Below are 14,039 nucleotides of genomic sequence, written 5' to 3'. Positions count from 1 at the left end.
AACATAGTTAGAATACAGCCTTTCAAACACAAGTTCAGGCTCCCATACTAATTATAAACTGTGTTATAAAACTCAGATTTGATAAGAGGAAAGTCATGTTTAATACACACAGTATTGGAACTTCAGGGGGCTCGAGACTACCAAGAACAACTAGATTCATTTTGTTCTCTGCTCTGATTAAATAATTTCTGCTCTGCTATTCTCTCTCAAATATCTTCATCCTGTTTTGATTAATAGAAAAAAATCTTTACATCTTTGGAGAATCATTAAACCAATTTGGTTGCTTCCTTGGCTGTCTCAAGAATTCTAAGGATTTATTGTTTTCAGTTTTAAAATGATCAATAGTACAACTGACACCTACTACTTATTTACTGGTCAGCAATCATACAGTCACCGTCCCTGTAACTCCAGTTCTTTGCCCAGTATCTGGGCAAAGAACACTAGGCGCTTAATAAAGGTTAGATTGATACATGAATCACCTCTTGGATGGAAATTACATTACGTAGGTGGACTAATTTGATCTTTCCTAATCTCCCACCTTGTGAGAAGCATCTTCCACCGGTATCACAATTGGCATTTTCGGGTGATCGCTGAGCCCTTCCCACCTCCCCCACTTCCATCAGCCAGCCACTTCCTCCCTTCTGGGCTCTGTTCCTCGCTCTTCTCCATCCTGGGGTCTGGAATGGTCCCCAGCCCGCCGGGAGGCAGTAGGGTCCCCGCTCCTCCGGCCCTCCCCCGGCGCTCCCCCCAAGGTCCCCCTCCCCGCCCCGACACCCCTTCCTCCTGGCACCCCGCGCCGCCCACGGCCACGCCCTCCCCGTGGGCGAGATCACCTGTCCCTCCTCCGCCGCCGCCTCCTCGGGTACCCTTTCGCCCCCCTCCTGCTCCCCCTCCTCCGCCGCCTCCCCCAAGCCCTCCCCTTCCCCGCCTCCTCCCACCCCTTGGTGTATATAGTAAAGGCCGGGCGCCGCACGCAGACACACACTCGCCAGGACACAGGCGCACACACGCTCACGCACAACCAGCAGCGGCGGCGGCGACAGCGACTCGGTGACAGCGGCGACGGCGGCTCCCACCGCGGCGCACCCCCTTCAGGCGGCCGGCGGCGAGGCCAGACCGGAGAGTTCCCGCACACTCGACCACCCCGCGGCTTCCTGGAGGCGGCGGCCGCGATTGCGAGGTAGTGGCCGCGGCGCCCCCGTGCGGGCCGGGGTCACCCCCGCCCTCCCCGCGCGGAGCTGCCACCGGGACGCAGGGGGCGCGCCGGGCTGGGCGCGCCTGGCGGGGCCCGGCGCCCGGGGAGGGGCCTGCTCCCGGGGGCAGGACGGCGCCCGGAGGCCGGGGCCGGCTGGGAGGGCCGGGCGGGGGCGGGGACGCGGGCCGAGGCCGCCGCCCGTGTGGCGCGCCGGGGCCCCGCTCCCGTTCCCGGCGCCGCGCACTGGCCGGCGGGGCCGGGGACTGCCGGGGAGGCGGCGCCGGCCGGCGGGGCGGGGGCCCCGAAGTGGGTTTCGGGCCGCCGCCCGCACTGGCACCGGGCGCAGAGGGCGGTGCACGGCGGACTCTGCGCCCAGGCACCGCACCGGGCAGTCTCCGGATCTGCCGTTCTGCCCCGGCCCGGAAAACCCGGCGCCTTCCAGGCCCTTCGAAAGATGGATTCTGTTGACGTATCTGGCGGCCCTGGCGAGCCTGGTGGAAAGTTGGGTTTTGCCAGATTGCGCCGGGCTCCTCTTTGTGACGCGCGGCCAGCCCCGCATCCCCCCCGGAGCCGGGTGAGTGTGCGTCGGCGCCCCGGGAGCCCCGGTGCCCCCCAATGCCCAGCCCCGGGGTGGCCGCACCAGCTCGGGCTTTCTGCCATGTTAGGCACCGAGCAACGTTCTCGCTGCATTTTTGCGTGCGTTTCAGTGGCGCCTTTTGCTGCGGAGGGAGTTATTGCTTCTCTCCGCGGTGGCTTTTTCGGGGTTGGGGTTGTGCTCTGTGTGTTTGCTTGTTTGCCATTTAAAGCCCGACTATTGTTCAGGATAAGCTCCGCCTGGGTGGGGAAATGGCATCCCACCACAGTTGCTGGCGAGGGGTAGAAATGTTGCCAAACAGCTGCTGCTTTGTGTTTCCCTATCAGAAGTCCCTGGAGTAGGTTTGGGGCACAACGGATGGATGGAGAGAGGGATGGGGCACGGAAGAAGAAGGTGGCTTTGGAGGAGCGGGTTGTTACCCACACCATGGCACTCACTCAGTCTCCCTTTCTGCCTGCCAAACTTTTATGAATATTCCTTTTGTGGCAGAGGGAAGCTTAATGAATTTAGCCCAGTTTTCCAAGGAAAAAGCAACCCAGCTTTAACAATGGTTTGAGAACTTAATCAATGAAAAAGGCAGGAGAGGAGGACAAGGAGGCGCCGACACCATATCGGGTATGTGGCTGCTGCTTGCAGAGTCAGGTAGGGGAGAGGTGGGGAGGGCACGGCGCAGCGTCTGGGTGACTGTGTTCCTGGAACTGTTGGTAGCTCTCACCTGTGCCCGCTGGTGCCACCCACCGTCGTGCCCCTATGTCGTGGGCTGTTCAGAACCCAGCAATGGGGTTTGAGGGGCGGCTTGCGGCAGTGCGCGGGCCGGCCCCCCTCATCTGGCGTTTTTAAGGATGTGTAAATATTTTGCTGAGGATAAGTGACATCAACAGAATGATATTCCGCAGAGCCCGGGTGTGCAGCGATGATAAATAGATATGGCCAAACAAAGTTTTGATAACCGCTTATTCTCATGGCTCTGTCTGTTTCATTTGGGTCTTTGTTTTTGTTGGTTTAGCATTATCTCGCATCCTCTGGTGTGATCCCTTTATTTAACTGATTCTTGGAAGCTTCTCTTTAGAACAGAGAGAAAAGCAGCCAGCAGGGAGAAAACAATTCCTAGCCTTGCATGCATCAGGCAAGGTTTTCTGTGCTTTTCCCAGGGAATCTTTCCCACCGTTTTCTGGATGTCTCTCTTGCTCCTTTGGAGTCATCAGAATTGGTTGTTGGTGGACCGAGAGACTTGTGACAACTTTGAAAATGTGGTGTGGACATGCCTTTGTTACAGTAGAGGGGTGGCAAGGTGGGAGGGGGACAATACGGAAGGGGACAGTATGGAGGCTAGTTTTCTTCTCAAACGGGAACATGAGAAGCCAGGGGTGGGCTGGAAGGCAGAGAATTGTAAGATGGTGGCATCCCAGTTTCTCTGCCTCTTACAAGCCCAGAGAAGCCACCTGCCCCCACACCCCCACATACACACAGTCTCCTTCAAATGGGCACTCGCTTCTCGTCCTGACAGTTGCCCACTAGAGGCATCCCCAGGGCAGCCCAGGCACTGTGAACCAAGTCAGACTGGAACTTGGGGGTAGTGACTACTTTGGCACCAGCCCAGGGGACCATTCAGCCACCCGAGGGGGTTCCTTTATGATGAAAAAAAGCCAAGACCTCCAGTGGTGATGTTTTGCCCAGGAAAACCTGTTCATCTGAGGAACAAATGAAAAGACAGTTTTCCAAGCGATGCCGATCGCTGGGGTGAGAACTCGGTTTGGTGGGCAGCTGGGGAAGAACTGTAAGACACATTTCAAAATCTTGTATCCAGAATACAGAGTCCCTGAAACAGGACCATCTGAACTACAAGAAAGAAAAATCAAAGACTGGAAGGTGTGTGAGGAGCTGTTGCTGGGAGTGCTCTAGCTGTAATGACCCAGAAGCTGAGGATAGGACTGGCCTCCCAAATCCATTGACCCAGAATGGAGATACTCTGGATGTGCAGAAAGCCCTGCACAGCGTGCTCCAAATTTATGATAAGAAAATAGGAAACGTCTGTTCTCTGGCTTCTCCCCTAAGCTTAGAATTTTGGAGAGGATGGTAGTGGAGGGAAATAAATTGGGAAGGGAACTAACATGTATTGTTGGCCTCTGTCTGCTAGGCACTTCACATGTGGTAAACCTTCTCAGCCACCCTGTGATGGAAGAATTATTTTACAGATAAGGAATCTGAGGCTCAGATAAATTTCCAGTTGTGTATCTGATTTCAGACTTTGGTGGTTATGATTTAAAGGGGCAACATGTCCCTATTCCCCTGCTCCAGGTCTCTTATTTATTTCTCTTAACCTGTCTGAACCTCAGTTTCCTTACCTACAAGATGGGAATAATCTTTCCCATCTCACATAGACGTTGTAAAGATTAAAGTGGGACATGTCAGCATGGAACCACGAAGGACTAAAACTGGAGTATGACACCAGGAACTCCAGGCCCCTAACCAAACATACAAATCTCTGGATCTCTTCCTGCTGGATCTTTCAGCCCCTCCACCTTGGCAAAATCTGGTACACAGTTGGTGGGGATTGGGGGGAAGGTGAAAGCCCACCAGTGGGCAACCCAGTCACCCACAGTGCATACTTATGTGCCAAGTAGATAGATCCGAAATACCCTATGTCAGATGGACAGACTGTACCCTTTCATCTTGGAGTCCCCACCACCCAACTGTTGCTTAATAAATGAGAGTTGAGTGACTAAATGATGGCACTGATGGAGTGAATGGCAGTGGGGAGGGGGCTGTAGATCATTGTTAAGGGAGACCCAGCAAGGAGAGATCCAGAGATTTGTATGTTTGGTTGGGGGCCTGAAGTTCCTGGTGTCATATTCCAGTTTTAGCCCTTGGTAGCTCCATGCTGACAAGCCCCAGTTTAATCTTTACAAAATCCATGGGAGATGGGCAAGATTATTCCCATCTTGTAGGTGAGGAAACTAAGGCTCAGAAAGGTTAAACAACTAACTCAAAGTCCACGAGGGACCAAAGGCTGGGTGAGGTATTTTTAACTAGAAACTGTCTCAAATAAACAAACACTCTATAGGAAAATGAGGAGGGAACTTGCTATGCAAATGTATCGTTAAAGCAAGCCCCGTAGCCCCCTTCCAACCAGGTGGTAGTCTTCAAACTCCTAGAAATTCTGGAGCCACCGAGGGAGCTGGGCTTTGAATCTATGTATGAGGAGCTCCTCAATGCTGCCTCCCTGAACAGAATATGAGGGAGACCTCAGAGAATGAGGGGGAAAGATGGCTAATTGCACTCTTCCCACACACAAAAGCCTGCGTGGGATTCTGAATTAAGCTTGATTTGGGGATCAGGGTGACATCCTTGCTGTAGATTTGGCAGCTCTTGTCTTTGGAGAATGCCTCTGATTACCACTTCTCCCTCCCACCTGATCGTCTGCCCGGGTGCCCATCATCTCATTCTTTCCAGACTCAAGGCCTTTCCTTCATGGCTCACAATGTTGATGAGCCTCTTGAGTCTGCCACTTCACTGTCCTCTGATGGCAGCTGGTGAGAAGCTGATTTTGGCGGCCAGGTTAGTACTTCTGGAGTTCACACATGACCCTCCTCTCTCCTGCCAAGAACACACACACGAACACACATGCACACACAGACACAGGCACACATAATTTGGTCACGTTTCTGTATCTGCTTCACCAAATTAGATTCAAACCCAGAATTGTTATTGGAAGAAGTATGTGACTTTGGTGTTCTCTCCCAGCCCCTGCCCTGAACAGACCAGAACAGCTAAGATGGAGGCAGCTTAGCCAGCAGATGTCTTGAGCCATGATCATACTTGCTGGCCTTCCCACTGCTGTGGGGCAGCACCGCAAAACATGGGCATGGTCTGCCTTCATCCGTCTGGGCTGCTATAACAAAATCCCATAGGCTGGGTGACTTATAAATGATAGAAACATATTTCTCACCGTTCTGGAGGATGGGAAGTCAAAGATCAAGATGCCGGCAGATTCAGTGTCTGGTGAGGGCTTTTTTCCTGGTTCAGAGATGGCATCTTCTTGCTGTGCCCTCACATGGTAGAAGGGGCAAGTGACCTCTCTGGGGCTTCTTTTACAAGGGCACTCATCCCATTCATGAAGGCTCCACTCTCACGACCTAATCATCAACCAAATGCCCCACCTCTTAATACCATCACGTTGGGGATTAGGATTTCAACACAGGAGTTTGGAGGGGACAGACACATTCAGACTATGCATGGTCCCAGGGCCTTTCATAAAAGCCCATTTTAATCTCTACTTAGACATAGGGCTGGGCTCCTTGAACATCCCAATCCTTGTAATTCCAATTTCTGCTGTAATTAGCTCCAACAACTCAGTAATTCTAGAGAACTTTGGAGCACACTCTGCTCACACCTGTCACTCCTCTTCCCACAACTTTTTGGTCTTTCAGCACAGCACTGTCTAATAAAACTTTCTATGATGATGGAAATGTCACATGTCTGCATTGTCCCACACACTAGCCACTAGCCACATACAGCCATAGAGTGCTTGAAAAGTGGTTGGTCCAAATTAGGATGTGCATTAAATATAACAGATGCATGGGATTTCTGTGACTTAATACAAAAAAAAATCCAAAATAGCTCATTAATAAGCTTTGCATTGATTACATGGTAAAATGATAATATTTTGAATATATTAGTTAAATATGATAGAGTATTAAAATTAGTGGCTTCTTTTATTTTTTTAAATGTGACTACGAAAAAAATTTAAACTACGTAAACATTTCTATTAGACAGAGCTGCTCTGGAGCAAACTAACCAACCTCGTGACTTCAGCCTCCAGATGTTCTGGGGACATAAATGCTCTCCATCTCGATGGCAGGTGGGAGGCAGGGGGCTGAGTCAGTAGCCACAGCAGCCTGGCATCAAGCGATTTTGATTTTCAGTAGCTCAGGTGCCATGATGGAGGTTCCCCGTGGAAACTAGCCATAAGCATGTTGGCTCAGTCTCACGCTCTATGAGGAATGTGGGACCCAGAAACCCAATAGAATGGGCACAGGCAGGACTGGCTTGAATGAAATGGCTCTTTCCTTTCCTCGACCCCACCCACCCCACAGGCCAGTGTCCTTGTCCATCGGAGAATTCCTTGACACCTGCTCTAGTAGCAGCTTAAAGTACTATCCATCCCAGGGATTTGTGCTTGGAGAGTAATGTCGCCAGTAGACACCCTCATGCTGACAGTGGGTTATTTGGGGCCAGGGCCAGCCTTAAAGGAGAGAAAATAAAAAAGAGAATGCACGCTGTCATTTCCTGACAGCTTGATGAGAACAAGAGCAAGGACATAAATAAAATTTCTGCGAGGGAGACAGAATAAATGCAAGGAAGGTCAATTTCACACAACCATAGCACAGCAGATGAAGAAACCTGGCCAAAGGAGAGTTCAGGGAGGTAGAAGAAGGATTTTGGCTGGCACTATGGTATCATCACATCACATCATTTCTGGGTCCTTCCCTAGGCACTGGTCATGGCATAAATAGACGGAAAGGGATGGGATAATGAACTTGGGACTGCAGTGATTTACAGGTCAGGCGCCTGTGGCTCTGGCTCCTGAGGGGGCTGCCCTCACAGGGGACCCTTGGCTGACCCCCTTGGGCTCCTCAGAAGGAGTTGGTTTTGTTTCACATGGCAGAAGCAGACTGTTTACTGGAGCACAGGAAGAATCCGACATTCTGGCGAAAAATAATTCATTAACAGCCAGGGTATTACCAGTTCCCTGGAAAAGCTCCTCCAGCTGCACTGTAGCAACTGTTCTTTTTCAGCAGCAGAATCGGGCCGTGCTGGCAGCCAAGACTGGGTGTGTTTGGGCGTTTTTATTGTTGTTGTTATTTTTGCCTTTGTGTGTATGGCCGCTTTTCCCTTATAATTCAGAGAAAGAAACGGAGGCCTGGAAGGGTTGAAATGGTGTAGCTGTCAGCCATTCTTTCCTTCGTGCTTTAAGCCTGGAAGCTCCAGGCTGACTGTAGGAACATAGGTTTTTTCTGATCAAAGCCCATCCCCAAAGTGGGGGCACTGCAGAACCACATAGAATGTTCTAGGATGAAAGGAATTTTAGGGAACTGAAACACCTGTTCTTAAGATTCTCTGAAAGCAATTGGCTGAAGAATCCCTCCCCACCCCCGTATGCACAACCAGGCAGAAAGTCCTATCTTGGCCGTGTGGAATTCTTTTGCTTACTATTAATTGGCACAATGGGGCCAAAGTATGTGATTCATCATCCTAGTTTTGAGGGCATTTGGAAAGCCAGGCAAGCATAACCAAGAGAATGGGCTGCATGTTTTGCTCACTAAAGAATGATTGAATCTACAGTAAATACAAGGAAAGATTCAGGAAGCTTTTTGTGCTCTGGAAAAATATGTCTTTTTAAAAAAATAAGGTTTTTGTCTGCCTGTTTGTTTTTTAATGCCTCATGCTCAGAAGTGTGTGCCCAGCTAGCAAAAAATGGGAAAGAATAGCATTTCCTTGTTTTAGTTTTTTTAAAACTCTAATTGCAGTTTAGGTAAGATACAGTGTATTGATTTTGGTTTTGTATGGAACATAACTAGATAATCATTTTATTTTATGAGATATTAATTTCCACCCATTTAGACTGATGAAATATGCATTTAAAATATCCCATACCTACCCCCACCATCATCACAATATTTCTTTAATGTTCCTAGATTCAGATGGAGAACCTGTTTCATTTATATGAAAAAGGAGTAAATATGTTAGTCAACATATATGTAAACCTTCCTTAGATTTTGAAAAAAATGGGATCCTTTCCCTTTTTTTAAAAAAAAAATGAATGTTAAAGGCCAAGCATATTTGGCTTTATCTGGAGCATGGTTTCTTCACCTTGGCCCTGTTGACATTTTAGACCAGAGAATTGTTTGTTGCAGGGGACTGTCCCATGCACCTTAAGATGTTTAGCAGCATCCCTGGCCTCCACCCACTAGATACCGTTAGCACCACATCCTCCTACCCTAGACCTTGCCAAATGTCCCCTCTGGGACAAAATTAGCCCTGTTGAAGACCACTTGTCTAGACCAAAATTTAATAAGTACTTTGTGTTTTTTTGGAAAATTCCATTTGACATAATAAAAGACACAATTTTCCCCCTCTGACTTTTATAAATACAATTCATGGGCATGATTAATTAACAGTTGGAAGTGGGTCATGTGCGTGATTTAATTCTAAGGTTGGTGGAAGGGTCTATAAGATTGTATAAGCATGGAGACTTTTTCAAGGCAGGCAATTTTATAAGTCATAGGTGATTGGGGGGCACATTGTAAGAACTAGTGGCTTCTCTGGTTTTTCATAAAGAGAACAGGTTTATTCCTCCCTAATTTCTTTTTCATATGCACCTGATTCCAGGCATGACTTCAAAGTCAGCAGACATCTTCCCCCACCCCCAACCCCTCCCCACTGTCATTTCTCCGGTAGCATCTTAAGCCCGAGCCAATTGATTTAGCCATTTAGTGTACTTGTGAGAGCTCTGCTCGTAATATTGTAATGGACTCATTTCAGATTGTAGCAGCCCTTTACCCACCACTAAATTCCATGTTTTCCAGTACTATTGAGAGAGAAAGTCAACAGTACTTTCTCGGTAGATGGATCATTTTTTGTAATGATTGAAATTCAGGTAGCCCCCATCACCCCTGGCAATTTTGTTTCCTTTTACACACATTTGTTTCCTTGAAGCAATTCTCCTTCAGGCAGCTAGCACCTGGTAATGCCTACAGGCAGCAACAGCAGATGAAATGTTGCCACCAGGACAAGCCCTCAGCCATATTCTTTCTGGTAGTCCCTTGAAAGGCTAGAAAGGAGGGTCATGCCTTACACAAGGAAGGTGTCATGGGGGCAAACCATGCCCTGCCCATACATGGAAATGGAATGGGTGTTTGGGGGGCAGGGAGAGGGCAGAGAAGTGGATCACTCATTATACAGGGAAAGTGTTCCCCAGTTAGCCCTCCCCTGCCAGCCTCTGGGAGTGATATGGGAGCAGGGGATGCCGGTGAAGGATAGGGGCAGTTGTTCAGTGCAGAAGTCAACATAGGCCACTTCATTTTGCAGCCATCCAAGGTAGGCTGACCTTTTCCAAAGAGTGTCATGTGTAGGATTCCCTTGCATACTAGCCAGTGAGGAAAAATGGAAAGGTGAGCATTGAGGGATTTGGCAAGCCAGCGACACTTCTTCATTGGTGAGTTCCAGCATCTCTTGAAGAGTAGTTGAAGTCTTCCTTGTCGCCATGAAGAGAGAGGCAACGAGCTGGTAGGGATCCACAGTGTGCTGGGCTCAGGTGGATAAATAATTGATTTGTAGCACGTGACACTTGGACATTCTAAGTTGCCAGTCCGTTGCAGGCCAGGATTCGGGTGATGGTTGCAACACTGGGAGAGGAAATAGGATCATAAATCTGGGCGTTGGAGGCCAGTTTCGTGGTGCAGAGGCCACTGGGGCCACCGCTGTGTGTGCAGAAGCAAACAGACAGATCCGAGTGGTATGTTGTTCCTCAAAATAATGGCAATGGAAATGGCTGTGAAAAACATTTAGGAACTTGTCATAAAAATGCAAACCGTCTTCCTTCTATAGGGAAAAGCTAAATAAACCCTATTGCAGCTGTATTAAGTAGAAACAGATTTGAAAATTGGGTGTTTTTTTTGTTTTGTTTTGTTTTGTTTTGTTTTGTTTCTGAGACACTTATTTATAGCAGGTTGGGCAGAGGCTGCCACTATCTTTCGAGACTCCAGAAGAGTGTTTTCCAGATGGTCCTTGCTGTTTTTCTCTTTATTAAGCTTAGCTAAACAGTGCTGTGCTTGGAAAGGGTCATAGAAACCAGTGTTACTTTTTTTCAGATTACAATGGCCATTGAATGGCTAGCAATCAATGGATGGGAATGGATTGAGCCTGTGCTGATGAATTTCCTATTGCATTTTATAAACAAGAAAAATGTCAAGGAAAGCACAGAATAGGGACACTCTTTCGACTATGCACATCAAAGCTTTGAAAACCATACGGAGTTACATTTCCTATTAATTTCCATTTAAATTTTGTTCTAAAATAATGCTCCCCTCTTTGTGAAAGCTTTACAATGTTACCGTTTCCTTTCCAACATCTAAACAATGTCCAGATCCATTTCAGATTGAGCAATTAGCTCTGGATGCAATTTCCTTTTATGAAAAAAAGAATCACTAGCCCTCTAGACCAAATATAAAATTATTGAATGTGAAAATATCAATATGGGGCCATTTGTTCTAAGATCCTTTTTGGTCTATCACTGGCATTTTAAGAAGGTTAGAAAAGGCCAATTCTGCCCTGCCCTTCCATGTTGGACACAGCCACACCAGAAACCCCAAGCTTTGTTTGTGCTCATAGAGGCTGAGCAGCTGGATTTGAGGTCATCAGGGCTGAAGCTTACAGCCAAAACTGCAAGGGGAAACATCTTAGAATGTCCCATAAGCCAGTGGTCCCCACAGACCAGGTTTGCAGACCACTGCCTGTATCGGACAGGATTTCTGCCCCCTCACAGTGAAGTGGAAGAAAAGTGAAAATGCAGTAAATTTATTTTGTTTAAAGCTAAACCTTTTCCACTTTACAAAACTGCCCTGTATTCCAAAATGATCTTTCCCACTGTCCTTGGTGTGAAACTTTCTCTTACGACTTATCAAGAGATAGTGGATGACATTTGTATTTTGACATCTTGATTTGACAAAGTCAGAAGTTTTCTAACTCATATTGGATCCTTCATTTTAAAAATGCTACTCATCCATAACATTCAAAAGTCTGAGGTTCACCCAGGAGGCCCAAGTAGACCTGGAAGGGGAGGCTTTGTTATGATTCCTAAGCCAGAAACAGCAACCTGAGGAAGGATCCTGGGGCTGCTTCCCTGAGTCCCTTCTTTACTCAGCTCTTCTGACCCCTCACTCATAGAGAGCTGGCTTTGTCCTAAGCCCACGTGAAGAATGGAATTGCTTCTTTGGAGGAGTTTGAGGGGGCAAAACTGGCCTCTTGAACATGAACGCACAAGCGTGCAGCCTCAATGCTGAGAGCCTGGGCCCTTTATCCCTGACTCCCAATGTCAGCGCCATTGCCGGTTCTCGTGGGCTTGACCCCCTTCACCCTCTCCTCAGCCATGCCCACTGCTGTCATGAGCACAGGCCTCAAAAGGCTCCCCGGTGTGACCCTGTTCTCCTCACTGCTCTGCATGATTTGTTGCATTGCTCCCCCCAGCTGCCGTTCCACAGGCCTGCATCAGCTTCCTCCTGCTAAAGCACCTCTCTAGTCTTGTCACCCTAGCTCAAGAACATTCAGTGACCCCTTATTCCCTAATAAGGTTGAATAAAAGTCCACATATGAAGCCCTTTCTACTTTCCCAGCCCATTTCTCCTGTCCTAGAGCTTTGACTGGCATTCAGTAAGGCATCATGGGAGGGCGTCTACAGGTTTTACAACTTCTCTGTGCTGGGTTTTGTTTGTTTTCTCGTATGAGGGGAGATTTCCAAAAAGGTTATGGGGTATCTTGGACATCTTTCTAGATGAAGAAAATGGAAGGCTTGAGTTTAATGTGAGAGAGAAAGAGAGAGAAGAAAAGAAAAAAAGAGAAGAAAAGGAAGCCTTTCACAAAATGAGGCTTTCTGGTTTCAAGAATTGCAGCCTTACTACAAGTCTCTTACCACTCTGGGTTAGGATACCACCTTTCTGGCCTGCCAGCAAGTGGGTATTGCTTCAGAATTACACTACTACTTATCCTGTTGAGAACTGAGCCACTTACCCAAGCTTTGGAATGTACAACTCAAACATAGTGGAACGGGTCCATCCTAGCCAATGCAGAATGTCCATTCTGTTAGGAAACATCCTCCAATGACTGCTCATGAAATCATAAAAGCAATTATATTACCTATCATTTATGAAGCTCCTGCTATAGGCTGGACAGTGGTACCAAGTGATTTACATATATTATTTTATTTCCAGCTCCATAACAACCATATGAGGTAGGTATACGTATTATGAACTCTATTTCACAGAGAAGGAATCAGAGGCTTGGATACGTTTAGTAACTTACACAAGATCACACCACTTACAGGAGGTGGAACTGGGATTCTGTACAGCGTGGTTCAGTAGAACTTTCTGCAATGATGGAAATGTTATGCACAGTCCAGTATGGTAGCCACTAGCTACAAGTAAGTGTAGGAGCACTAGAAATGTGGCTGGTGTGGCTGAGGAAGTGGATTTTACTGAATGTACACTTTGGTAGCAGCTCTAGAATATGCTTGTTTCACCGCACCATTCCGTCTGTCTGCTCTTTGCAGACTTTACATCTCTCTTCCTCCCTCTAGACAAAACACAGCTCTGCTTTTTCTCAGAGGCCTGTAGCCAGCAGTTCTCAAGGGCAAGTGTGCATTAGAATTGCCTCTGTACCTCAGGGAGCAGTGGTCGCTGGCTCAAGTCAGCAGGGAGAAGCTTCCTTCCCACTGCTGTCCTGAAGAGCTTACCCTCTCCTCGTCATCCCAGCTTTATTTGGGCGACTGTTAGATTTGGTCACTTCCTTAGCAATTGTTCTTGAATGCATTCCTTTTAATTTGGGATCTTTTGGGAGGAAGAGGGTGGAGAGCCAGTTGCGGGTGAAGGAAGAAGCATGGGCTCTAGGAACTGCCTGACCACCCTAGCAATCTAGGGCAAGCCCAGGCAGAGAGGCCCATTTGCTGTCCAATTTGCTGTTCTCTGTAATTAAACAGGGCAGAAAAGTTGACTAGGAAAGAGTGAGACAGACAGATAATGAAGCTGGGTTTTCCCCCAACCCCTCCATGCCCCCACACTTATTTCTTCACCCTAATTAAAGTCTTTGTCCATTTTGGAGGGCAAAAGCCAGCCTCCCTGGGGCAGGGGTAGAGGTGAGGGGGTGTGAGTGGCCAGGAGGCCAGGGAAGGTCTGGAAAGGTCCTTGGAAGGAAATTGTGATGTCAGCCACCTTAACACTTGATCTCCATTTCAGCAGTGCTAAGAATGTTCTTGTTTTTTTTTTTTTTTTAGATACAGGTGGAAAGAAGTAGTTGAGGTTACTCACCAAAGCAGCTGTTGAGCTGTTTTTCTTATGAATATTTGTAAAATGAAAGAGTGGTATGGAATCTTTTTTTCTGAGTATGCACAAATCTTCTGTTTTCCCCCACAGAGACTAAGCTTTTTTCTTTTCTCTCTGTCTCTCCCTCCCCTACCCTTTTTTTTTTCATTTTTTG

The 14,039-nt window shown here is 47.9% G+C and overlaps 1 protein-coding gene across 3 annotated transcripts in view; it reads left to right on the top strand.

The window, feature by feature from the left end:
• Positions 1-814: 814 nt before the first annotated feature.
• RAI2 (retinoic acid induced 2) overlaps positions 815-14,039 on the top strand; it is a 61,491-nt gene continuing 48,266 nt past the window's right edge. The window contains exon 1 of one of the 3 annotated variants that reach the window (XM_034949892.3): positions 815-1,180. The gene's annotated coding sequence lies outside the window, so the exon portion shown is untranslated. Of the gene's footprint in view, positions 1,181-1,372; positions 1,770-14,039 lie in introns of those variants that run through there. The other 2 variants (XM_034949891.3, XM_003819535.4) reach the window with 2 other exon arrangements.

Source organism: Pan paniscus, chromosome X (genome assembly GCF_029289425.2).
Source record: "Pan paniscus chromosome X, NHGRI_mPanPan1-v2.0_pri, whole genome shotgun sequence".
NCBI lineage: Eukaryota > Metazoa > Chordata > Mammalia > Primates > Hominidae > Pan > Pan paniscus.
Note: the sequence above shows the minus strand (reverse complement) of the source record. Positions and strands in the feature narration are given on the sequence as shown.